This window comes from Ictidomys tridecemlineatus, chromosome 9, assembly GCF_052094955.1.
Source record: "Ictidomys tridecemlineatus isolate mIctTri1 chromosome 9, mIctTri1.hap1, whole genome shotgun sequence".
NCBI lineage: Eukaryota > Metazoa > Chordata > Mammalia > Rodentia > Sciuridae > Ictidomys > Ictidomys tridecemlineatus.
The window spans coordinates 116,191,599-116,217,859 of NC_135485.1; the positions used below are offsets into that span (position 1 = coordinate 116,191,599).

General features: G+C 34.4%; 1 pseudogene; it reads left to right on the forward strand.

Annotated features, from left to right (window-relative positions):
• Positions 1-6,888: 6,888 nt before the first annotated feature.
• LOC106145067 (dnaJ homolog subfamily B member 6 pseudogene) lies at positions 6,889-23,714 on the forward strand (annotated as a pseudogene).
• Positions 23,715-26,261: the final 2,547 nt, after the last annotated feature.

The window sequence follows — 26,261 nt, forward strand, 5'->3', positions numbered from 1 at the left end:
CCTGCCTCCCCTAAGAATTACCCACAGCCTTTTATTATTAGATTAAATGTCACAGGAAACATATTCTTTCAGCTTAAACAGCCAGGAGCTATTATTATTCTTTTCCTAGCAAGAGAAATTTGACCTCATAACCACAAGTTTCACATCCCACAGTGAAGCAGGCTTATCATTTAATTTACAATTAGATGACTTTAATAACACTTTTTACTTGAGGACAGAACAACAAAGCTTTAATCAGATGCCTTAATACAAAGCCCAGAATAGAGATTTTAGGATGAAAAAGAAAAAAACTATTTTTTTTCTTGTTTTTCTTTTTACCTTTTTTTTAAATTTATGATTTGGTACTACCTTGGGGATAGGAGAAGGGAGAAGGTAGGATCTGTTACTATGGAATCTGTTACTATATTGATAATAGCTACCATATTTTATATATATATCACTGGGGCGAGATTTATTTACTGCTAAAGCTTTAGTATCTAGTATTTTAATAATGATTATTCAATAAATGTTAAATCAAAATTAGATATCATTCTTATGTTAAATCTATTTTTATATATGAGTATATATATATATATATACTCACACTCACACACACACACACACATATATAGTTTAGTGTACTCAAAAACTACCAACATAGATATTATAATTTTTAGTTTGTAGAAAAGTAAAATGAGGCTCAGAGAGATGAAATAACTTATTCAGGGTCATTCCACAAGTGACAGAACAAATATTCTAATCTTTGCCTGATTCCAATGTATATCTACCATTTACTTTCTACCCTCCAGCTCCCAAAGATAAGAACTATTAAGGTTCTGTTTCCTGGTAACTGAAATAAGGCAACAATAGCTTTAACTTAAAATAAGCAAAAGCAAGAATATAATAATTACAATATTATATTTTAGAACCTAAAGCAGATACCTATATATCAGGTTAAACTGTACCAATCTTTAGCATGAAGCTAATAAATTCTCATAAAGAGATTCTCATATAATTATTTTAAGCCCAGAAAAAATCATACTATACCTTTTTGAGTAACCCAGAAGTGAATCAAGTTAAGTAGGCTTAATAAAAATAATAAAGTTGATTAGGGACTACATAATTATAATAGGCTTCAAATCTTATTAACACTGGGGCAAGATTTATTTACTGCTAAAGCTTTAGTATTTAATATTTTAATAATGATTATTCAATAAATGTTAAATCAAAATTAGATATCATCCTTGTGTTAAATCTATTGATAACTTTTAGAGAGATTTCTATTTAGTGTTTTAAAGTAGATAATTTATCTCAGAAAAATTAGTACTGACCGGAAATATTAGTTCAAGATTTTTAAGAAAAATTCATTATTACAAATAATTTAATTCCAAGACCTCAATATGCATATACCAAGGAAGACAATAGAGTTCTGATAATATTAATCAGCAACTTATCTAAAAGGCTCAGTTGAATATTCAATGCATTACAGAAAGGGCAAATGTTTAAATAAATAAAATATACAATAGCTTTTCTAATCTAGGGGACTATCTATAGGAATGAGCAATACTGGCCTAATAGTAACTTTTTAATGTTTTTTAAAGCAATGTTGTATTAATTGTAGCTTTAAAATAAAATAATTATTTATTACCTCAAATTGGAATATTTGTGAAATAACTATAACTACATTTATGTATATCACAATCAGAGTTTGAGTCTAGGACTTCTTTATAATGCACCTTTAAAAATGATTCTGAATTCATTTTGGCCACTGTAAGTTAAAAATAATGGTGCCATTATATTATAATTCATTCCTCTGTCATTTATTTTTTTTATTTTTTATTTTTTTTTATTGTTGGTCGTTCAAAACATTACATAGTTCTTAATACATCATATTTCACAGTTTGATTCAAGCGGGTTATGAACTCCCAACTTTACCTCTTATACAGATTGCTGTATCACATCAGTTACCCTTCCATTGATTGACATATTGCCTTTCTAGTGTCTGATGTATTCTGCTGTCTGTCCTATTCTCTATGTCATTTATTTTTTTAAAAATCAATAAAATTAAAAGAAATTATAAAATACAGTTGGAGTTTTGATATCAGTAGCATTGTTAGGATTTCCACTAAAATCTGAAGCTCATAAAATATAGCAAGAATATCATATTTAATATTAGTAAGCAAGATAATTCTCTTAGCCCTCACATGAGTTAAAACACTACAAAATATGAAAAAAAAAAGAAAGAAAGAATAGAGAAATACAAAGAAAAAATTCTACATTCAGGGAGGACTTTTTACCCCTAAAAGCGTTTGCATTTTTTGAAGACTTGATAGAAACTAAAGAGCAATTTTTAATTCAGAACCAGTAAGACAACAGTAAGACAACCTTAGTGAAACAGAATTCAACCAAGACTACCTTCTCTTACTTGGAATTACAATGGAGTAACATTTTAAATAAGGAATTTGAAGTTAGATAACATCACATTCATAAATTATCCCTCATCCATTGTTATATTCATAATCATAGTTACTTGCAAGTTAGATATTCAGAATTACATACAAAGAAATCTCTAGTAGCTCTTTTGGGGTTCCTAATATATGCTAGCCAGTGTCAGTAATTCTTTTAGTGCTAGACAGCCAGTCCTATTTCTCAAGAGTGATATACCCAATATTAGACATATTATATGAGATTAATATGTCTGCTTATACTGTGAAAAATAGAAAGATAGATAACCAATTACGTTAGTGTTTTTCCTAGTGTATGCTTCAACAAATGTACCAGGGAGCTATTTCTACTCACAATCATCTGACACCAAATGCATGGTGTCTTTTCTAATACCATTTCTGCTCTCCAATACTAGCTGAGTATCCGATAATTCACTTCCATTCAATCATGGCACTATCTGAGTTAGCTACAGATTCCACAAGAGTCCAGTCCCACAAGACTGCCTCTACTTCATATGGTAATTGTTAATTCCCAAGTTGCCACTTACTATTACAAATCTGTTATAAAGGATACAAAATTGTTATAAAGGGTCTGAGGATCCTCCATGCTCTTTCAAGGAGCACCACTCTTCTATCATCTCTAGGTTGGTGTTCACCAATCCAGAAGTTCTCCAGATTCCATGGTTTTAAGGATTTTCATGGAGGATCCATTACATAGGTTATGATTGATTAAATCATTGACCATTGGTGATCAAACTCAACCTTCAGCTTCTCACCCCTCCCCAGAGGTCAGGGTGGGGCTACAATTCCAACTCTTTAATTATACCTTAGTCTTTCTGGCAACCAGTGCCACTTCCTAAATCTACCTAAAGGGCCCCCAGACTCCAGCCAATAATTTGCATATAAAGACACTCATCATTCCAGAGATTTCAAGGGTGTAGCAGTGCTGGGAACTGAACCAGGAACCAAATATGTCTGTATTATGGGACATATTTGTGAATTTCAAAACTATAATATTCCACTTGACTCTTCACCACCACCAAAACATATTGTATAATTCAAGTCCGAAGAAAATATTTATTTATCTTGTGCTTGTGGTTATATTAGGCAATCTATTCAGCTTTTCCACAGAATATATCATATTTATTAAAGTTCTTTTTCTCAATACAAATAAATAGTCTCCACAAATTGATTTGAATCCGAAGCAAATCTTTTGATTTGGAATTATTTCAATGACTTCAAGCATCAAGCTTAGATTTTAGACTGGGTGTATAGAAACTTCTTAACTGACATTTTATTTCTGAAACCAACTGAGAGCAAGAACAAGAAAATAAAATAGAAATTCTGTCTTCACTAATTCTAATAAATAACTTCAACATCAACTTCAAAATAAATGAAGAAGGACTACTATAGAGTTAAAAAATAGACCAAAGTGAAATAAAGGAAAATAAGAGAAGCTACTTGCCAATATTAAGATCTCAAGAAGACGCTGGAAAATCAAAACCAATTGCCCTCAGTTTAGAACTTCTATAACAATGTACAGAGAAAATTTCAAGAGTTTTCTGCTCCTCTGTTTTGTGTTTTGTTTTGTTTTTTAATGTTTGAGTTGGACACAATAGTTTTATTTTGTTTATTTTTATGTGGTGCTGAGGATTGAACCCAGGGCCTCAAACGTGCTAGGCAAGTGCTCTACCGCTGAGCCACAACCCTTCTGTTCCTCTGTTTGAAAACACAAAGTTTTTTTATCTGGTGTCACAAACCTGTAATCCCAGTGACCCAGAAACCTGAGGCAGAAGGATCCCCATTTAAAGCCCATCTCAGCAATTTAGCAAGACCTTAAGCAACTTAGTGAAAACCCTGTTTCACAATTTTGAAAAATAAACAATAAAACAGGCTGGAGATATAGTTCAGTGGTAGAGCACCCCTGGATTTGAGACCTAGGCAAAAGACAGATAGTTGATGATCAAAGAAAAGGAAATGGGTAGACAGCACTTCCCCATTAACCATTTGCTGACACCTTGGGGGAGGGGAAGGATCACACATTCTAACACAAGCTACCAAAAGGAAAGGAAACCTGAAATCTATTTAAAAAATCGATAAAGGGGGCAAGACACTGATACCACCAGGGATGAAAATAAATCGGGGTGGTGTTCTGTTTCCCCTGATGTGAAGATTGGGCACCAGAAAATCTCCAAGTCAAGCATAGAAAGCAAGTTTTATTTTGAATGAGCCTTGCTGCTCTGCTGTGTTATTTAAAGGATGGAATAGAGCTAGACTTCTGCACAGAGGAGGGGCACCAGAACTGGATATCCAAGGAAGTGGGATTTTAGCCTTCCCTTGTTCTCATGCTCTCCTCTCCCCATCCTGTGTACACATAACCATTGGTAGGTCAAATGGTGGAGTGAGCCAGGCAGGAATGTAGCAGCCCAGGAGTTATTAATTAACCACTCCTACAACTCTCTGCAGGGAGAAACAATTCCTGGGGCAGGTTACCTTAGCAACAGGATAAGGGAGTAGGGCTTTGAAGATGTCAGCATTTGATTTCCTTTCCTTATCAACCAGCCACCACTTTCCCAATGGGACCTAATTATTTATTATCTACATTAAATGCCTTTTGCTGCCCACCTCTTTAACAGCCCCACTCCCTCAGGTACCAGCTTTGTGGGCCCCTCCTCCTCTCTGGAGGAGTCTTTCTCCTCCCCCTTCCTCCCCATCTCTCTTGTGTTTCTTAAATAAAATTTACTATCTACACTTGTCTGTCATTTCTCGAGTGTTTTATCATCAACACTGGGGGAACAATCCTGGTTTTCAAGACTGGTATCAGGTTCAATCCCCAGAGTAACAGCAGCCCACTTTATGTTTTGAATATAGCCCTCGCTGCTTTACTGATGCAACTTATTTTAAAAATGGACATGTTTCTTTCTCTTCCTCTCTCCCTGCTCCTCCCCAATGTCTCTCCCTCCCTAATCTCAGAGGAAAAAAGGATAACCTTTCTTCCTCATCCTAGGCAGAGTGATCTGCCCTTGAGCACACACCCACCAAAGGAACAAAGTAATTCAGACTTTGGGGATGGCACCAGAAGATCTCAGAAATGACCATCTCCCAAATTAACAAGTGAATTCCAATTCCAATAGAGAACACATTGAATGTGACCTTTGAATCACCTCTTTAAAAGCACACAGTTGGTTCTCTAAATGCCAGATTAGCATGAGACAGAATTTCTTTTAGCTCAGTTACCCAGAACTCAGACAGCAAGAATAACAAGAGGTCTAGAATGAAAATTCCTGATTCTGGAGGGATAGTCTGCCCTAGACGAACTGTTTGACTCATTCATCAGATATATACAAAAAAAAAAAAAAAAAAAACCTTCTCTACCTGTCCACAATTCAGGAGCCATCTTGGAACTGCAGCATGGCAGAGCCTAAAGAAACTGGAAACCCAGATTCGTAAGTTGCATTTTGCTGAGGGAATATAGGTAAGAGATAGGAGAGAGTTGGGCTTTCCCAGCTCTGTGAGCCCAGAGGTTCCTGGGGACTGATGGGACTGGTTACAGAGGGTCAGAGTTAAAAGGTTGGAAGAGATTTTGAGGGCATTTTACTCTCGGCACTAAACAACTGGGTCCTTGGTGTGGCTGGGCCCTAAATTGCCCCACACCCCAAATAGCCACCAGACTTGCTAAGTCAAGTGCACAGTTTCACTGGCAACCACAGGTTGCAGCACCCTCCAGCAGGTTCTGGCACCTGGCCTTGATCTGCCCCATGCAAAACAGATGACAAGCCCATCTAACTGTTAAGAAGGTAAGCTGAGAAACTTTTTAACTCCTCTGGAAACAATTGTTCAATTTTTTTATTGAGGTTTTTTTCTTCTGTCTTTTCTTTTTTTCTTACATGTCTACCATTTTTGAAAACAACTATTTTTCATGCATCACTTTATTGAGGATTCAGATCTGAATAGTATATTTCAGTTTTGTCTCGCATTACTTTATTTATCTTTTTCTTTCCATTTTTAATTTTTTTAATTTTTATTTTACATATTTTATTTTTCTCTCACATGTGTTTTTCCCTTCATTCTCTTCTCTTTTTCTCCTGCTAACAAACAAACTTGATTTTTCCCTATTTCACTCTTCTTATAATTTTTTACTTCTAGCTTTTCTCCTTCTTCCTTATAAACATATCCTACACCACTCTTATTCTCTCTTTTTCCACCACCTGAAATTACAAACTTACTGTTTTTATTGTACACAATAATTGTACACATCATTTCTGTTTATTGCAACAAAAATGTAGCTGTTATAGTAGGGGCTACTTGGTTTAAGGCAATATATTGTTGGCATTGTTTGATGCTGTTATTTGTCATTGCTCTTAAAGTCATGGTACTGGAAACCTTTAGAGACATTGTAAGTCTACAGGGTAGAAACTGTACTGCCTCAGATCTACACTGCTGGATGGGTAAACACACAAACAGCATGAAGAAACAAGGAAACAAATTTCCTCAAATAAACCAAGATGCACCAACAATAAAATCCAGTGACACCACAATGGAAGAAGTGCCAGAGAAGGAGTTTAGAATGTATATAGTTAAACTTATCCATGAGGCAAAGGATGATGTAAGGGGTGAAATCAGAGATAAAATTCAAGAGGTAAAAGAGATGGAGATTCATAAAAGAAATCAAGCATATATCCTCAAAATGAAGTAATCAATAAACCAAATTAAAAATTCAGAGGAAACCATCACCAATAGACTAGACCACTTGGAAGACAGAACCTCAGACAATGAAAAAATATATAATCTTGAAAACATGCAGAAAAGATGTTAAGAAACCATGAATAGAACTTCCAAGAAGTATGGGACAATATGAAAAGATCAAATTTAAGACTTACCAGAATAGAAGAAGGTGCAGATACAAAGGAAGACACAATCTTTTCAAAAAATGAATATAAGAAAATGCCCCAAACCTACTGTATGTATATATGTGACTGCATGACCAATATGATTCTGCAACATGTATACTCAGAAAAATGAGAAACTATATCTCGTCTATGTATGATATATCAAAGTGCACAAATGCATTCTACTGTCATGTATAACTAATTAAAACAAATTTTAAAAATTTTTTAAAGAGGCTTACAGGACCCCAAATGTACAAAATTACAACACACCCACACCATGTTAGGCATTATAAAATGCCTAACATACAGAATGAGAATAGAATTTTAAATCCTGCCAGAAAAAAATGTCAGGTCACATTTAGAGGGAAACCAACCAGGATTTCAACTGATCTCACAATCCAGACCCTTAAAGGTAGGCTTGTCTTGGAAAAAGAAGAAAATGGATGCCAGCCAAAAATACTATACCCAGCAAAATTAAGCTTCAGATTTGAAGATTAAATAAAAACTTTCCATGACAAATAGAAGTTAAAAGAATTCACAACTAGAAAGTGTATACTACAAAACATTCTGAACAAAATATTCCATGAAGATGAAATGAAAACAAAAGTGAAAACCAGCAAAGGGAGGAACTACACCAAAAGTATAAACAATCAAAGGAGAAACAAATTCAAATTAAAAACCAGAAATTAACCAAAATGACCAGGCATACAAATCATATCTCAATAATAACCTTGAATGTTAACAACCTAAACTCATCAATCAAAAACAAATGCTGGCAGATTGGATTGAAAGGCAAGACCCAATAATATGCTGTCTCCAATAAACTCACATCATAGGCAAAGACATCCACAGACTGAAGGTGAAATGATGAGAAAAAAACACTCACATAGATGTCATAAAAACACAGGAGTTTCTATCTCATATCAGATAAAGTGGACTTCAAACCAAAGTTAATCACAAAGGACAAAGACGGACATTTCATACTGTGTAAGTGAATTATACTACAACAAGACATAAACATTAAAAATATTTATGCCCCAAACAATGGAGCATCTATGTACACCTCAATTTCAAGAACCAAATAGACCACAACACAAAAGTACTGGGTGACTATAACATACCTTTCTCTCTACTGGATAGATCCTCCAAGCAAAAACTGAGCTAAGAAACTATACAAATAAATAATGCAATCAATAGTTTAGACTTAACAGACATATGTAGAATATTTCATCCACCAATGAGCAAATACATTTTCTTCTCAGCAGCATATGGATCCCTCTCCAAAGTAGACCATATCTTATTCCATAAAGCATTCTATAAGATCATAATGGAATGAAATTAGAAATCAATGATAAAATAAAAAATAGAAAAACTACACCAATACCTGGAGACTAAATAATACACTATTCAACAATAAATGGGTAGCAGAAAAAAATCAGAGATGATATTTAAAAACACTTAAAGGTAAATGAGAACACCGATACAATGTATCAAAATCTCTGGGACACTATGAAGGTAGTGCTAGGAGGAAAGTTCATTGTACTGATCTCATTCATAAAAGAATAAAAATAAACAAATAAATGACCTAATATCACATCTCAAAGCCCTAGAAAAATAAGAAAAAAATAACATGAAAAGCAGTAGAAAACAGCAAATAACTAAAATCAGAGCTGAAAGCAATGAAATTGAAACAAAAGAAACAATTCAAAATAATTGCCAAAACAAAAAGTTGGTTCTTTGCAAAAATAAATAAAATTGATAAATCCTTAGCCACACTAACGAAGAGAGAAAGAAAACACTAATTACTAAAATTTGTCATGAAATAGGAAATATCACAATGGACAACACTGAAATACAGAAGATAATTAGAAACTATTTTGAAAATTTATACTCCAATAAAATAGAAAATCTTAAAAAGACATTGACAAATTTCTAGAGACGTATGCAGTATACAAAGTGAATCAAGGTAACATAGACAATTTAAACAGACCAATATCAAGCAAAGAAATTGAAGATGCCATCAACAGCCATCCAACCAAGAAAAGCCTAGGACCAGATAGATTCACAGCTGAGTTCTACAACACCTTAAAGGAAGAACTAACACCAATACATCTCAAATTGTGACCCTTTCAAACTCATTCTATGAGACTTGTTTCCTTAATACCAAAATCAGACAAAGGCACATCGAGGAAAAACAACTTCAGACCAATATCCCTAATGAATATAGATGCAAAAATTCTCAATAAAATTTTGGCAAATCACATACAACAATATATTAAAAAGATAGTGCACCATGATCAAGCAGAGTTCATCCTAGGGACGCAAGTTTGGTTTAACATATGGAAATCACTAAACATAGTTCATCACATCAAAAGACTTAAGAACAAGAATCATGTGATCATCTCAATAGATTCAGAAAAAGAATTTGATAAAATACAGCACCTCTTCATGTTCAAAACAATAGAAAAACTAGGAATAGTAGGAACATACCTCAACATTGTAAAACCTATATATGCTAAACCCAAAGCCAACATCATTCTAAATGGAGAAAAATTGAAAGCATTCTCCATAAACTCTGGAACAAGACAGGGATGACCTCTTTTATCACTTCGATTCAATATAGCCCTTGAAAATCTAGCCAGAGAAATCAGTCACACAAAAGAAATTAAAGGGATACAAATAGGAAAAGAAGAACTCAAACTATCACTATTTGCTGAAGACATGATTCTATATTTAGAAAATCAAAAAAACTCCACCAAAAAACTTCTAGAACTAATAAATGAATTCAGCAAACTAGCAGGATATAAAATCAATATCCATTAATCAAATGCATTTCTATACATCAGTGATGAATCCACTACAAGACAAATTAGGAAAACTACCCCATTCACAATAGCCTCAAAAAATAAAATAAAATATTGGGGAATAAACTTAATAAAAAGAGGTGAAAGATCTCTACAAGTAAAATTACAGACACTAAAGAAAGAAATTGAAGAAGAACCTGGGAGATGGAGCGCTCTCCCTTGCTCTAGATAGGCAGAATTAACATTGTCAATATGGCCATACTACCAAAAGCATTATACAGATTTAATGCAATTCCTATTAAAATCCATATTTCTTCATAGAAATAGAAAAAGCAATCATGAAATTCATTTGGAAAAATAAGAGACATAGTATAGCCAAATAAATCCTTAGCAAGAAAAGTAAAGCAAGAAGCATCACAATACCAGACCTTAAATTATACTACAAAGCCATAGTAACAAAAATGGTATGGTATGGGCACCAAAAACACAAGACCAATGGTACAGAATAGAAGACACAGAAACAAACCCACATACTAGACAAAGGCACTAAGAACATACATTGGAGAAAAAAAGTAGCCTCTTCAACAAATGGTTCTGGAAAAACTGGAAATGTGTAGCAAAATGAAATTAAACCCCTGCCTCTCACCTTGCACAAAACTGAGCTCAAAGTGGATCAAGTAATGAGACACAAGAACAGAGACCCTGTGCCTAATAAAAAAAAAAAGTAGGCCAAAATCTTCACCATATCAGCTTAGGTGATTTCATTAACAAGACCCCCAAAGCACAAGAAGTAAAATCAAGAATCAACAAATAGCTTGGAATCAAACTAAAAAGCTTCTTTAGAGCAAAGGAAACAATAATGTGAAGAGAGAACCTACAGAATGGGAGAAAATCTTTACCACATGCACCTACAGCTCAGATGGAGCATTAATCTTCAAAATATATAAAGAACTCAAATAACTTAACACAAAAAAAAACAAATAACCCAATCAATAAATAGACTAAGGAACTGAACAGACATTTCACAGAAGAAATACAGTCGACCAACAAATATATGAAAAAATATTCAACATCTCTAGCAATTCAAGAAATGCAAATCAAAACTACATTGAAATTTCATCTCACTCTAGACAGAATGGCAATTATCAGAAATTCCAACAACAATAAATGATGGCAAAAAATGTGGGGGAAAAGGTACAATCATACATTGCTGGTGGAACTGCAAATTGGTGCAACCACTATGGAAAACAGTATGGAGATTTTTTTGAGGAGAAAACTTGGAATGGAACCACCATTTGACCCAGTTTTTCCACTCCCAAAGGACTTACAAAGAGCATACTACAGTGACACAGACACATCACTGTTTACAGCAGTACAATTTACATTAGCTAAACTGTGGAACTAACCTAGGTGCCCTTCAACAAATGAATGAATAAAGAAAATGTAGTATATATACACAAAGGAATATTACTCAGCCTTAAAGAAGAATGAAATTTGCCAGTAAATGCATAGAGCTGGAGGATATAATGCTAAGTGAAATAAGCCAATCACAAAGAATGAAAGGCCAAATGTTTTCTCTGATATGTGGATGCTAATTCACAATAGGGGTTGGGGGGATCTGGAATAGAGGTACTTTGGATTAGATAGAGGATAGTGAAGGGAGAGGAGGGGTTATATGGGTAGGTAGGATAGTAGAATGAATCAGACATTATTACCCTATGTGCATATATGATTACACGACCAGTGTAACTCTACATCATGTACAATCAGAAAAATGAGAAGTTATACTCCATTTATGTATGATGTGTCGAAATGCATTCTACTGCCCTGTATAACTAATTAGAACAATTTTTTTAAAAAGCACACTATTCCTGTTGATGGGCAGAATCACAGTCTTTGGGACAGAAGTTGCCTGTTTCTCCTTTGCCAGCAAAGCAACAAGACTTTTTCCTTTTTCTCAAAACTGTCCTCAATATTGGATTGGCATTGGGAACAAGGACTGAGATTTCAGTAACACCAGTACCAAAACAAACAACATGAAACTACAAATTTGAAAGGTAGACAAAAATGACCGATGAAATACATAGATACCTTTATTACTGTAGCAAAGTAGAGAACAAATTATGAGCAGATAATACACTGAAGGCAATTAATACACTGTAGACACTTAAAGAGTTTGGGAAATTTCACCTTAAAATGGGACACCCTAGAATACTGATTATCTTAAATTAAATGCACTTGGACAACAAAAGATGCTGGAAGATGCTTTAATATTTCCTTATCTGTGTAAAAATAGGACCCACCAAAGGGAAAAAAAATAATTACTTTTGGTCTTTTATCTCACTTTTCATTAACTTACATCTGCAGGAAAGGAACTAAAGAATGTAACCACACCTAGGCAGGTTTTGTTACAGCTTTTGTCCATCTTTTAGTCCTATTCAAATTCCAAAAAAAAGCATTTGCTAACTATTATCTGAACATTGGGCTCATTCATTCCCCTAAAATGTTATCACCCCTCAAAACTGTCATGTTCCCCATCCCTCCCTTGCCTGTGAAAAAGAATCTCTGAGCATCTGGATCTCATTGAACTATTGAATAATCACACTCCTGTGAGTGTCCCCTGTGCATGTTTATTAAATAAATTTATAGACATTCTTTTTTTCTAGTAGTCTATTCTCTATTCATTCCAGCAAACCGTCACAGGGTGAAAAGGAAGCTTTCCCTTTGCCCCTACAATGCCTACAGCCCCAACTTGGTCAACTAAAAATAAGACAAGGATAAACTATTACACATACACTGTTCACTCCGTGGAACTCGCAGAGTCAGGAAGATTTCCTTATAACCCAGATCCCATGATGACCATTCCTCTGTACTATTTATTCTATAATGCCTGGTCCTAAAACAGGGTGGTACTGGGAATTGAACCCAGGGATTCACACTTGTTGGGCAAGGGCTCCACTACTGAGCCACATCCCCAGCCCTTTATTTAAATTTCCTTGAAAGGCATATGATCAGAGGAACTATAAGATGTGCTCATTACATCAAGTTTGAGGGGTCCAGTTGTTCTGTTTTATTTCTTTGTTTTGCAATATTGGGGAGTAAGCCCAGAGCCTCCCGTATGCTGGACAAATGTTCTACCACTAAGCAATGTCTCCAGCTTTTGTTGTTGTTGTTGTTGTTGCTACAGGATCTCACAAAGTTGCCCAAACTTGTCTCAAACTTTTCATCCTCCTGCCTCAGAATCTCCAGTAGCTGGGAAGCTGGGATTGCAGACATGTACCCCCATGCACAGCTCAAGCTTTTATTTAAAAAAAAAAAAACTACAGTGAATAAAATTTCATGGCAGCAAGCAAGAGACAGAGTCCAAAAGCAATCCCATGAATACAATGAAGCAATTTGTACAGAGGTAGCATTGCCCATATGTGGGGTAAAGGGAAATTGTTCAATAAATTTCATGCAAACAATAGGGGGAAAGGAAAATCAGAATTCATTATCAATTCTTACACAAAAATTAATTCCAGGGGTATTAGCAATTTAAATGTAAACATCAAAGCTACAATATCTTTCACAGGAAAAAAAAGCATATTCTATGACCTGGGGGTAAGAAAGGAATTTTACAACCAAGATGTAAAAAAATTCAAATTCTAAGGAATAGATCAACACATAGTACTTCATTAAAATCAAAATCACTGTGTTTATTCATTAAAAACACCAAAATGAGAGTTCATTTATAACCTACAAGCTAAGAGAAGTTAACATGGTAATTGACAAACAACTGGTGAAGACCCATGAGGAATGCCTTCAGGTCTATATGAAAATTATGATTAATCCAGTAGAAAATTTGAGGGAAAAAATAAGTATTGTTAATGCCAGCTTAAATGAAGAAAATATAAATATGGAAATAAACGACCAAAATGTACTCAACTGCACCAACAATAAGGAAAACACAAATTAAAATGATAATGAGTCAATATTTTTCCTTGACCATAATAGCAAAACTTTTTAATCTGATAATATCCATACTGAACATGAGGAACATTTTCATTACATAAAAGAACAGGGGACCTTGGGAGCCATCAGGCACTGATGATGGGGGGTATAAATAGATACAGCCACTTTGGAAAATGATTTCACATTCTCTCAAGCTGTTCATATAGAGAATCAAGCAATTTCAACTGAGGTACATAACCTGGAGCATTGGACTCAAATTTTTCTTAATGTATTCCCTAAATACTTTTTAAAATTTCTATAATCCCTTTCCCATTTTTAAATTGACCACTGCTGTTAATCAGATGTTTTTATAGTTCTAAAAGATGTCATTTCCTGTTTAATGAAAATACGGCCTTTTTAAATTAAACTGCTAAATACCTTTATAAATGTGGCTACATACTCTAAACATAAGAATATATTTTACCCCAATTCTTTATCTTAATATGCATAATCAAACACTTATAATATTCAGGAATTTAACATCTGTCTTTATTCTCCTTGAATTCATATTCTGTTCAATTTCCTTCACATAATTTTGTCCTAACGGAATGTAATTTATACTTGAAAGTCTTTCCATAAAAATATTATGCCAATTTACAAAGTTAGAAAATCATAAGTAGAGTAACATAAGTGAAAAATTAAAAGAAAAAAAAAAACAAGAAAACTCCTTCAGTCAAGATGATGAAATTCATTCAGCTTTCCTATTTCTTTCACTGCATACAACTAAAAACTCTGATATCGGATGTGAAGAACACATAAGAGAGAATGGATGGTAGGAAGATGACTGTCTTTGGAACATAAGGCCAAGGAATGACACCATAGTTGGTTCCCTGTGTTTTCATTGGAACTCATATACCCTAGACTTGGAGCTAAAGAAACTGGCAAACAGGAAATGCCAACAGAATCATACAGAAAGACGCCCTGGCTCTGGGTTCACCCCACACAACAACAAAAGCCTGTCTAGCCAAAGAAGGAGGAAGAGGGTGCCTAGCAAGGCCAACAACTAACCCCTCTACTCCATTAAACAGATTTTTTAAAAAGAAGAAAAAACACTACCCACCTCAACCATGATAGGAAGGGCCAAGTGAAAAGACTTGTTCAACCTAACAAGGTACTCCAAGTTCACCCTAACCAGGTTGCTTCTGAGATCAAGAAGTAAGAAGCCCATCCTTTCATCTCTTTCAGGCAGATATAAGCCTGGTTGAAGTCAGGAGGGACCACTGGGGAAACTGGAAGTCTCAAATCCTGGGTCCCACCAAGCTGCCAGGAGAAGCCTCCCCGCATCCCAAGTGCAATAGAGCACACTGCTGTGAGTAGCCTGTACTTCTCTTTCCATCTGGCAGCAAAAGGAAGATCTTCCCCTGCTAGAGTGGTATTACATAAATGCAGGTAAACAGATTTAAAGAAAACACAAATAAAAATCACTTGTCATACCAAGAACAAAGATGATCTCAACTGAATGAAAAAATAATAAGCGCCAACGACTGGATGACAGGGTTGTTAGATTTAAAAGCTGCCATGATTGAAAGAAAAAAAAAAGGTTCAAAACATTTCAAAAAGAAAAGAGAAAACTTCAGCAAAGAAATATAAAGTCTCAACAAAGAAAAAGGGAAAACCAAATGGGAATTTTATAATTGAAAAATTTTTTTAAATCTAAGTAAATCCTCAGAAATTGGGATCAACAGAAGAATGGAAGAGAAAGAAAAAAGAATAAGAGAATCAGAAAATTAAACAACAGAAATTACTCAATCTGAAAATAGATAAAATAAACTAAAAACAAAAAAAATAAAGCAATATTTCAGGTGGATTTTAAATCTTCTCACCACAAAAATATATGTGTGAAGTAATATAAGATTTAGCCATTCCACAAATATTTCAAAACACAATGTCATATACCATAAATAATACATAAAATTTTTATTTGTTAATTTAAAAACATAGAAAGAAGAAAAACGTGAAACAATTGACAGAACTAAGAAATGCAGATTCATAATTACAGTTGAATATTTCAGGGTTTTTTTTTCAATATTTCTTTCTAAACATTTGATAGACCATCTAGACAGAAAATCATCAAGAAGAAAAAATGACAGCACCATCAATCAATAGCATCTAATTGACACTCATACAACACACCTCCCAACAACAGCAGAATACTCATGTTTTGCAAGTGCCCATAGCACGTTTACAAAGAAAGAACATATCCTAGACTCTTGTGCACCACATTACTTATCTTTGAATGCAATACATCTGTGTAGACTAGAAGAGAGTTAAATGGTATTTATGCCAGAAAATGTGCGTGCTTCCTCTTTTGCTAAGCTAGTATACAGAGCTGGAAGAACTGAGCTAGGTTTGTTATGGTCTTGCTTCAATTTCCTCTGGAAAAGGATGCTTCACCAGAATTTTTCCTGCCCATCTAACAGGGCAAAGGAGTATTTTATTTTCTGCAGCTGCAGTATGCCTTCACCTGTTCCTTGGGGGTGACAGCATTTGTTTTCTCTCCCCCACTATCTTAAATCTCTTTGCCATTTGAGGGAAGGATCTAGGAGGAGTTTCTTCTTCTCCCATAGACACTGGCATTCCCCTCCTCCACACCTCAATGCTGAGGTGTCTTTTTCAAACCCTACTAATTTTTCTCACATGCACCTACTAGCAAGCTGTGGAGACAAATCTGAAAGTAAATGCAAACACTTGTTTGGTCTGAGACTCCCAAACCGTCAAATTTTTTAGTGAATTCTGTCTAATAGCACATACCGTGCTGTTAGCACATGCAGTGCCCAAAATCTTCTCTCCCATGATCTACCACCCCGGAGCTTTGCTTTTACTTCATCTCTCCTTGACACTCTCTGCCTTTCTTCAGATTTCAGATAATTTGTTTATTAGTTTTTTTGTGTGTTGTGCTGGAGATCGAACCCAGTGCCTCACACGTGCTAGGCAAGAACTCTAACACTGAGCCACAACCCCACCCCAGATAATTTGAATATGAATATCCTATTACATCAACTCTCTGATGAGCTCAAAAAAAAAAGTTATGGTTTTGTAATTTATCTGATTTTCTTCTTCTTCTGAGTGTGGAGCATGCTTTAGATTTTCATATCCTAGGCAGATATGAAAGCTCCAGTTTCCAAATTATGATTGAAATGTATGAAGTTTAAGTTACTAATTATGCCACTCCTTCCATAAAACCTCATTTTTATTAGTATTCTGAATGATTTTGTCCTTTCAAATATAATCTTCCTACAAATGTCTACAGAGTCAATACAAAAACCAAAATTTTATGAGATAGGATTATTTTAATTGATCTCTTTAAGTTACCTTGAAATCTAAATTTAAGTTTGCACTTAATTTAGAGTGAGAAATTAATTAAAAACTTAACAGTATTCATATTTCACTTTGAAATCTTGTTTGCTAGACATGTAAAATGAAAGCTCCTATATCATTTAAAGAATGTGCAAAAAATCAACATTTTAAAATTTTAAAAGCTAGAAATTTATATTCAAACTCACATAAGCAAAATCACTGGTAATTTAAATATGATTATGAATAAAATAGTCGAATTTTGGTTAAATATAACAGAATTGAGGGAAATTTTTTAAATATGTAGTGATTGCTATTTCACTAACATATAAGTAGTTTTGTGATTCTCTAGCCTATTCCCTCAGTAATGTATCAACTTTAGCTAATGTTTCTAACTTACTAATTATGCAATACCTTCCAAAGAACCACCAGTAACCAAAATTGAACATTCTCATAAGGTCATTACACTACTTCCATTAAAGCCATCAAATATTCCACTAATTTTTTTAAGTTACTAATTATGCAATTTTGTTCATAGAACCACCAGTAACCAAAATTGAACATTCTCATAAAGTCATTACACCAACTTTCACTAAAGCCATCAAACATTCCTGAGAGAGCTAAAAAAAAAATGGTAAATTCATCAAATTAGACATTCAACAACATATTTTACATTCTTTGAATTCACTGAACATGAATTGATTTGTGAACTACATATTAAGTAAATTGTCCATTTTAGAAAATTGAATACTGGCCAATTACCTTCTTCTATCAAAGCTTCAGGTATTAGAAACAACCTAAGCATCTATCAATAGGGAGGGATACATTAACTACATTATGAACTATCCATAGAGCTCAAGTCTCTGAAAAGCAGTGGTGCAATTTCAAATGAATGGGCATGAACTAGACTTCAGTAAATTAGAAGAAAAAGCAGTTATTGCCTATATATAATTCAGTGATTCTAAAAGTGTGAACCCCAGACAAGCATCATCAGCATTATCTAGGAACTTGTTAGTAAGGCAAATATTCATTTCTCAACCCTAACCTCCTGAATCAGAAACCCTGAGAGTAATATGTAGTATCTGTGTTTTAACAAGCCTTCTAGGTGATTGTGAGACATGTTAAGTTAGAAAATCACTGCTGTAATTAAAGAAAAGCATTGCACACATCAGTGAAAACACACACAGAAACATGCATTCATATCCTTCTATACACAGGCCATCCTCCTAAAATACATAGAAATCTTTAAGGGATCTTTTTCCAGGTAATAAAACAGAGGAACTAGGGGCAAAGGATTGGAGGCAGGAGAAGCTTGTAGTACAAAACATTCAATTTTGGTACTATTTGAATTGGTTTTCCACGAACACCTTTGACAAAAAGATAATCTTTCAAAAAAAATTTTCAAGTTTACACTTGAAGGTATGTTCAGAGTATTATTCATATAAATATTTTTTTACTGAATTTCCATATTGAAATGAAGGAAAATTAAAATTACAGAGAATTTCTGCTTCTTTCTTACAGTAAACATACTGTGTCAGCCTGTTTTTCATCACTGTGACCAAAATTACCTGACAAGAACAACTTAGAGAAGGAAAAGATAATTTTGGCTAACAGCTTCAGAGGTCTCAGTGGCACCACTGCTGTAGGCCTGAAGTGAGATAAAATATCTAGGAGAAAGGGCATGGTGGAAGAAAGCTATTCAGCTCATGGAAGTCAGAGAGCAGACGACCAGAGAGAGAGGGAGGTGCCAGAGACAGATATAGTCCCCAAGACCATGCCCCAGTGACCTACTTCCTCCAGCCATGCCCCACCAGCCTACAGTTACCACCCATTCATTCAGTTCTCCAATGGGTTAATCCATTTGCTGCATTAATCCACTAATAGGTTATAGCCCAAAAGCCCCACCTCTGAAACTTTCTGCATCCGGCAGGGATCATGCTTTCACCATATGAGCTTTTGGGGGTGTGTTCCAGATTCAAACCATAGCACACATTAAGGTTGAGAACAGATAGCAGGTTACAATCAAGGTACATTTCTCACTATCTGGAACTTGAAACCAATAAAATAATGTGTTGACTTAAATTAACTGTCATGCTATTACCTTCCTAAAGATACCACCACATGACATTTTAAGAAATGTCTATGCAAGGTAGAAAATTATTCATAAAATGTTTCAAAGTAGGTATCAACAGACCACAATTTTAAAAGGAATACAAAGTACCACATGCATAATTCATCTCCACACTGTAGTGAACTTGGCAGTAATCTCAATTGAAACTTACAAAGATGAGCTTATATCGTCTCTGAAGGCAAAAGGCTCCAATTATTTTTCCAATATATAAGTTTCTTTAATTTGTACAAAATGTTTGAAATATAATATATAAGAATATCTCTATAGACTTCTTCCATTTTCAAAGCATTCCAGAAAGTCAACTAATTATTATCACCATTACAAAACTGCATTTAAGATATTTCTGCATTTCAATATGATTTTCCTTTTGAAATAGTAAGATAATTAAGTCTCAGATTTTAAACTACAAATTAGGTGAATTGTTGTGTGAAGACAAAAACTGAAAAAAAAAATCCAAGTCATTGTGATTATAAAGTTCTGTTTATACAAGTCCTGTTGTGGTTTTAAAATATATACCTAAGTTTGTAATATTTCTCCTATTGAGTGTAGGCTAGACCCTGCAACTCGCAGCTAATGCATGGAACCTCATGGAAGTTATGTGATACTATTTCTGATATTAGGTTATTAAAAAGTATTATCTTACACTTAAGGTGCAAATTTTAATAATCTCTTTTTTAGATCATTTGATCTTGGAAAATTCACCTGCCTCATTGTGAGGACATTCAGGAAGTTGATAGACAGACCCACATAGTAAGGAACTGAGGTTTCCAGCCAAAAGCTGGCAAAGACCTGAAGTCTGACAACACCAAGTGAGTGAGCTTGAAAGCTGATCCTCACCTTGCCTGTCTCCAGTCAAGCTTTCAGATGGCCGCAGCCCTGGCCAATAGAGTAGGCCCCCTTATCTGTGTGGTATATATACCAAGGCTCCCAGTGGATACCTAAAACCATGGCTACTGCCAGAGCCTATGATTCAGTGCTTTCTGGTGCAACACATTGCCTTCAATCAGAACATACTTTCTGTTTCTGTCTTCTACCTACAAATTTAATGTCTTTTCCATCTTAACTGAAGACTTATCATGCACTGTGGACATAACTTTTGCAGTCTGAATTAATAGAAAAACTTGCAAAAACTTATTTCTGCTTCTTCACAATTTCATGGAGAGAAGATTCATTCTTACATAGATTTTAACAACCTCATCATATGATTTTTTTCTATTCTTCTTAAGTAGAGAATTTTCAACTATTAAGTAAAATAAGCTTATCTGAACACAAATACTGCAATGCCATAGCAAGCAGTCTAAAAAAAGACAATGATAATATACAGCAAGCAAAGACTTGGACAAAGGAATGATTTGTGTTCTAGCTGGAATGGAATGGGAAGATCCAAGATTTCAGAATGGCACACAATTTAAAACCTATGAATTTCTGGAACTTTCCATGTAATTTCTTTGTACCAAGGTGGACTTGTAGGTTATTGAAACCGCAGAAAGCAAAACCACTTATGACTTACAGAAACTGTGAGATAATAAACATTCATTGTTTCAGGATCCTAAGTTTTGCTGCAATTTGCTGTGCAGCAAAAGATAATATAAGCCCTAGACAACATCATCAGTTAAATATCATGAACATGCATTTTTTATTTCCCCAACATACCTTGCTTTGTGGAATCAGTCTTTCCCACTTCAAATAGGAGTGTTCAATCCAAGTCACTGGTATGGCTCACTTTTACACTCTCCTTGGCCAGGAGACCCAGAATCAACACAGCAAAACAGGGAATGCTCTATAATTCAGAATGACCACTTCAGAGCTGCACATGAAAGTTAAATTGGAACCAATCAGAATTCTCAACAAAAAACTTTTTGCCTATCCTTACTCAGTAGAGAACTTTCAACTTCTCATTACTTCCTTTTAATACATGAAGGACTTCATGGTTTCCCTAGAATATTTCAATTACTGGTATCATTACTGGGACTATTGGTAAGTAAAATAGGGGTAATCTGAACACTGCAATACCACAAGCCTTCTAATAACTGAGACAGCTATTAAGTTACCAATAGGGAAATAGAGTATACAGCATGGATATGCTGGACAAATGATAGTCTGACAAAGGGCAGAGGTTTCCAGAAAGATGTTCAACCTTCTTCTGAGATATTCTAAATTTTGTATAAGCATAAAGGTGCTGTGTCATTTTTTTTCACACCAGTGAGAGATGTTCTGAAAAAAGAAGATGATCAGATACAGGAAAGTAGCAAACATGAGATGGAAAGAAGGTATGTTTCATCACACTGTTTAAACTTCTGGATGCTATTATCTACCTTGAATGTCCCACTTAGATGAGTTCTTACTGCAGCTACTTAAGGCATTGGGTTTCTTTATCTGAATAAGTCTGAATAAGTTCTAATATATTTCATAAATTTTATGAATTAAAAATATACCTAAGGCCCATGCTTCTAGCCATGATGTGATAACAGAAACCAGTTTTTTAAACCTTCATAATAAACAACTAGAAATGAAAAAATGTATGTAAAATAAGAATTTTTAGACGTTAGACAAGTCATTACGAGAGAGTGATTCCTGAAAAAGGCGAACAAGGGAGAAGAGTCTTAAAATTACCCCTAGCCTTCAGACTGCAGTTTCTAGTCCTTGGCGATGAATGCCAGATAAAGAGAAAATCCTGAAAGATTTCAAAAACTGAGAAAGCAGAATTGAGAATATGGGGAATCCAAAACATGCAGGAGTATGCTACAGAGAGAAAGAGAACTCTGAAAATACATAATGGATTTCTTAAAAGTCTTCAGATGAGTATATTTTCAGCACACACATGTGAGGTCCAAGACTGGTAAGGCAATTCCAGAGATCGTATCATGTCAGGAAAAATTCATGGTCCCAAACACAAGTAGGCAGAAATCTCTTAATGTATGAGAATGGGGTCATATATTCACAAGGGATTTCTCTCAGTAATGGAATGAAACCAGTTACAATCTAAAAGCCACTCTGGTGTTTCCGTGAAATGAGTCAATTGAACATACAAGGAAAAATTGTAAAAAAAAAAAAAAAATTCTACAATCAAACAATAAAATATTCACAAAATTATCCTAGTCAATCTATTTCAACATCAGTTTGGAAATCCCAGTCAGTGCATTCAAAAATAAGAAAGTAAAAAACACACAGATTGGGGGGATATATAAAATCATCTTTATTCACCAATGACAGGAGTGTGTATGTTGAAAAATCTCAAGAAATCTGCAAAAAAAAAAGAAAAAAAAATCTCCTCGAGCTAAGTACAGAGTTCAGTGAGGTTGCAAAGTCCATAAACAAAAGTCAATTGTGTTTTTATAAATTGTCAATATGCATTTAGAACTTAAAATTTTTTAACTATACCATTTAAAAATACTATAGATAAGTTTGACCAAATACATATATGATCTGTACACTAAAACATTGTTAAAAGAAACTTGAGTAGATGAAGTATCAAAATACAACATTTTCATAGGTCAAGACAATTACTGGAAAGATTTCATTCTTTCAAAATTGATGTATAAATTCATAGCTATCTCAAAAAGGAAAGCACGAGGAGTCACTGCCACCACCACCGGAACAGCAGTGCTGGACTGACAGCACCCAGCCCTACCCGGTCCTGCAGCAGCATTCTCAGACTTGTTCCAACAATCTGTCAAAACATGGTGATTACTATGAAGCTTTAGGTGTGCAAAGACATGCCACACCTGAGGATATCACAAAGGACTATTGGAAACTGGCACTAAAGTAGCATCCAGATAAAAATCCTGAGAATAAAGAAGAAGCAGAGAGAAAATTTAAACACTTAGCTGAGGCATAGGAGGTGTTATCAGATGCTAAAAATGGGGGATTTATATGACAAAGAAGGCTTAAATGGTAGAGGTGGAGGTGCAAGTCCCTTTGAGTTTGGCTTCACTTTCCCAAACCCTGATGATGTCTTCAGGGGTTTTTTCCGGTGGAAGGAACCCATTTTCATTCAACTTCTTTGAAGACCCATTTGAAGACTTTTTTGGGAATCAGAAACCAAAATATGGGCTTGTTTTTCTCTGCTTTCAGTGGGTTTTCATCATTTGGAGGTGGATTTTCTTCATTTGATACAGGGGTCACTGTATTTGGGTCACTAAGTCACAGTGGCCTTACTTAATTTAACAGAAATATAATTTAACAGAAATGTTAACAGAATTAACAGAAACATCATTTTTGTTTTTTTGTTTTGTTTTGTTTTGTTTTTAAGATTTCAAAGGAACTCGACTTTCGGTATAATTGTACCTAATCTAAAGTATTTATAAACTGCTCATGGGACCCCCTATTTTGTCACAGACAAATTGGGACCACACAGTAGGACCTTTTTTTTTTCCTTTTGGTCTTTAAAATTGTTATAATCTTTGTATGTACTTTGCTTTTTTATTAAACATAATCCAAGGTGAGCCTTCCTTGACTTTGAGTTAGTGGTAGGACAACATTGTATCCTAAAACCAGCATGGATCTGCTTTCCATTCCGTTTGAAATGTGAGCCAAATACAGCCTGCTGTGAGCTAACATTGCCAGGATGAGTTTCCTATAGAAATAATTTGAGTTTTTTTCAGTGTTTAGTAATGAAAGATTAATGCATTAATGGTAATACACTTCTGGTTTAATATAAGTTTAAAGGTGTTTTCTAGAGGTGCTGACAACTTAGTATGAGGTTTGACAATTGTTTAAATATGTAATATTAAGCTTAGGTGTAAAAAATGCTGGTAAACTGGGTCTTTGTCATCTGCTTTTTTTAAAAAAGAAAAAAAATGTTATGTTGATGTAAAAACTAATAAATTTATAGCAATCTCAAAATACTTCTAGTAGGGTTTAGACAGAAATTGACCATTTGATTTAAACTGATAAGCAAATGCATAAGACCTAGAAAAGCCAATTAAAAAAAAAAGAACAAAAGTTGGAGGACTTATGTTATCTTATGTCAAGATATATTATAAAATTATATTAATCAAGAAACTGTGATATTGGCATAAAGATAGAGATATAATTCAGTGCAACCTAATAGAGCCCAGAATTGATCTATATGTATTTGGCCAATTGATTTCACCAAAGGTACCAAAGAAATCAACAGAGAAATTATCATTTTTTTTCAACAAACTAGCCTAGGAAAATTGAATATCTTTAAAAATTGATGCTAACATTTTAATGCTAACATTAAAAAAAAACCTAAAAGTGAATAAGCCTAAAATACAGGAACTAAAATGATTAAAATTTCTAAAGTAATCTTAGGAGAAAAATCTTAGTAACTTTTTAGTTGGCAATGGCATTTTAAAGAGTACACAAAAAGATATTTGAGAAAATAATCAACAAATTAGTGTTAAAAAATTCTAAAATCATTTGCTGCATAATATAATACCATTAAGAAAATGAATGGAAAAGTCTCAGACTGGGAGACAATATTTGCAAAACATACTTGCAATAAATTACTTGTACATAGACTATGTAAGTCCTGTAACTCAATAGTAAGATAGTATCTGCTTTTAAAAAATAGGTGGTATCAGTAAGATTGGCTGAACAGAAATGTCAGTTGCTCATCCTACCATAAAAACAACCCACAACAAAGAGTAAACAACTACATTCACATTGTAGTGACTGAGGAAGGACCTTGGAGAGGTATAGGGAAGTGACAAGACCCTGTGGAACATGAAAACCCAGGACAGAGCCATAGAGAAGAGAGTGAGGCACCCTGCCCCCTCCCACACTCTCTCTCCTCCATCCAGATCAGCTCAGAACTAATCAAAACTAAGATGGATTTCTCCTTATAGGGAAAAGTTTAGACACCTCCAACAGTCCTAATTGCAGCTGCAGATGACCTCAAAGGAGACTCCCACAACCCTCAATGACCTGAGCATAGTTTGAAGTGTTACCTGGTGTACATGCAGATGGTCACGGAGCAGGCAGGAGCCCATGTTGCACACCCCCACATGCACATACCTTCCCTGATTTTAGCAGCTATGCCTTGGAGGGAATTTCCCCCTCAGCCAAAAACAAAAACAAACAAACAAACAAAGCAGAAATAAACAAAATTAAAGAAAAAATACAAAAATCAACAAAGCAAAAAGTTGGTTTTTTAAAAAGATTTTTATAAATTGGCAAACAGTCTTGCTAACCTAAAGAGAAAATGAGAAAGAGCAAAATAATTACAATCAGACATAAACAAAAATAAGATGTTAGCGAAATAATGCCTATAATACCAACCACTCAAGAGGCTGAGGTAAAAGGATCACAAAGTCAAAGGCAACCTGGATAACTTAACCAGACCTGTCTCAAAAAAAATAAAAATAAAAAGGGTTATGAATAGGTCTCAGTGGAAGACTGCCCCTGGGCTTAATCTCCAGTACCACAAAACTAAACAAATTAGCAGTTACAATTTATACCACAGAAGGACAAAGAATCATTAGAGACTATTAAGAAAACTATATACCAACAAATTATAAAATCTGGAAGTAATGAGAAAAAATTCCGAACACATAAAAGCTAGCAAGACTAAAACATGAAAATATAGATATACTGAACAAACTAATAATAAGTTACAAGATTAAAATAGCAATAAAATTTCTCCCAACAAAGAAAAGTCCAAGGCCAGATGGTTTCACTGCTGAATTTCATTCAACTTTTAAGAAAAACTATCATCACCAATTCTTACTAAACTATTCCAAAAAATTGAAGGGTTCAAATCCTT